The sequence below is a fragment of the Calidris pugnax genome, unplaced genomic scaffold, assembly GCF_001431845.1.
Source record: "Calidris pugnax isolate Ruff unplaced genomic scaffold, ASM143184v1 scaffold335, whole genome shotgun sequence".
Classification (NCBI taxonomy): domain Eukaryota; kingdom Metazoa; phylum Chordata; class Aves; order Charadriiformes; family Scolopacidae; genus Calidris; species Calidris pugnax.
In genome coordinates this window covers 1,306,736-1,309,140 of record NW_015091148.1, presented here as the reverse complement: position 1 = coordinate 1,309,140, position 2,405 = coordinate 1,306,736, and the positions used below count along the sequence as shown (strand labels likewise).

Below are 2,405 nucleotides of genomic sequence, written 5' to 3'. Positions count from 1 at the left end.
CCCCCCCCCGCCCCCCCCCCGGGCTCAGCAACAAACCGGCCCCGGCACCGATGGGGTGACGTGTCCCCAGCATCGGCCAAGGCGGGTGGCGGAGGACGTTGGGCCTCAAAAATGGTCGTTTCTCGCCCGACGTCGTTCAGGTCCTCCAGGAACCTGTGGAAATTCACCCCTTTGCTTTCTTCCCCTCTTCCCACAGCCCTGGTGGTGGGTGCTGGGGCAGTGCCCATCCCCGCGGCGTCAGGGCGGCTTGGAGTCTGGTGCTGAGGGGCTGGAAATCGGGGTGCCCCCAGAGATGGAGCCTGTCCTCTTTGCCTGGCTTCACGTCTGGACTCTGCCACCCGCTCCCAGCCTGAAACCAGGCGATTTTGGGGCTCTTTTTCCCCCTCCGTCCCCCCCAGTGGCTCTGCAGAGGGGCTGGGGTCCGGGGGGGGCTGTGTTTTGTGCTGGGAGGGGCTCGCAGCAAACCCAACCCGGGGAGATGTCGCACTCGGAGCCACAAAACATCCGTTTCCCCCGACCCCAGAGCTGCTTTTTTGCAAAATTCTGTGTGCAGGGCCGGGCTGCAGCGCTGCTGAGACGCAAGAAAAACCCCAAAGCGGGGGGTTCGAGGGGGAGGTGTGCCCCAAAGCGGGCACCCACCAGGCTGGGGGGCTCTGGGGCAGGGCAGGGGACACATCCCGTCGTGCTGGTGGTGGCAGGTGCCCCGTCTCACTGGTCTGTCCTTGCCCGTGTCCCTGGGGCGCAGCCCCCCGTGTCCCTGCAGAGAGGAGATGACGCTGCGTAGGAGATGGCAGCACTGGGGCCAACCCAGTCGGGCACTGGGATTTGCCCCCACCGGGATCTTTCCTGCTGTCCCACTCCATCCCGTGCTGTCCCACACCATCCCGCACCCACTCATCCCCAGTATAAAAGAACTTCCTGCTGGTTCCCCACGCGGGTCCCCATCCCTCCTCCGCCCCCCCCGGCTCTCGGGGTTCAGCCAGGGCAGGATTTCTGTGGAAACCCCCAAGGACTCACCATTGCCCCGGCTGCGAAGGGCCCGGGGAATTCCTGCCACGGGTTTCTGCTGCAAAGCTGGGGTTGGCTTCGTCTTTTTGGGGGGACACAGGAGCTGGCTTCGCCTTTTTGGGACACATGGCCTGATTTAGCCTTTTTTGGGGGGACGCACAGGAGTGGGATTTGCGTTTGGAAACGCAGCGGCATTGCCTTTGGAGAGGATGCTGGGGATGGCTTTACATTTTGGGGGGGAAACAGGGGCTGGTGTTGCCTTTGGGGAGTAGGATGACGACAGGACAGATTTGGGGGACACAAGGTTTACATTTGGCAAACACGAAGGTTGGCTTCGGTGTGAGGGGTGCGGGCGGTGGCTGTGCATTTGGGGGAACACGAGGGTTGGCTTTGTCTTTTTGGGGGGGACTTGGGATGGTTTGCCTGGGCCGGCAGCCGCTGTTGCCGTGCAGGTGGGGCTTGGGGGGGGACATGGTTGGGTTGGAGGCAGTGGTGTGGCCAGGCCATGCCACCATGTCACCGTGCCGCGCCAAGCAGCCGTGCAACCACGCCGCTGCGCAATGCAACCATGCAGCACTGTGCCACCGTGCCAGGCAGGGCCGTGTCCCCGTGCCGTGTCCCCATGCCGTGTCACCATGCTGTGCCCAGCAGCCGTGCCGTGTCACCATGCCGTGCCATGTCCCCGTGCCGTGTCCCCGTGCCGTGCCGTACAGCTGCAACCAACCCTGCTCCACCTGCATGGCGGGGGCTGCACCGCTCTCCCACGCGCGGCCGTGGTTCTTGTGGCCGCAGGGCTTGGGGTGCACTGGGCTGCCATCGAGAGAGGAGGCGGCTCAGGAAGCCCGTAGTCCCCCCCCCGATGCACTGCTGGGGGTGCAGGCAGGTCTGGGCAGGGGGGGGGCATCCTTTGCCGGGGGGAGGTTGCACTCGTGGCCCTGGGCAGGTTTCCCTTCTTGTAAGATTTCCCTTCCATCTGGGTTCGTCCTGGTTCGTCCCTGCTCCATCCTCATCACCCCCAGGTCCTGTGTCACTCAGTGTCCTCTTGATGCTCACGTCCCCTGGATGTGCCCCCAGCTCCTCAGGGGACCCCGGGTCCCCTGTCCCCTCCCCAAATCAAGGGGTTCATGTGGGGACAAACCTCGGGGCAGCCCCTTCCAGAGCTCCAGAGGGAAACGCACAGAGGGAGGGGATCCAGAGGTGCCCGATGGTTTTTTGGGGTGCACGGACGGGGGGGGGAGGTGGTGATCTGGCCAGGGCATCCTGCCCCCCACCGTGGCACCTCCCAAACCGCAGGGACCAAACCCAGGGGAGCCGAGTCCCGCTCGAGCGTCGGGGGGATTTAAAAATAAACGCGAGGCAAGTAGGGTTTCGGGTCTTACCCCCCCACACCCTCTCGT

At 64.6% G+C, this 2,405-nt stretch overlaps 1 protein-coding gene across 1 annotated transcript in view; it reads left to right on the top strand.

Annotated features, from left to right (window-relative positions):
* TBKBP1 (TBK1 binding protein 1) overlaps positions 1–2,405 on the top strand; it is a 68,836-nt gene that overhangs the window by 66,112 nt on the left and 319 nt on the right. The window lies entirely within an intron of this gene.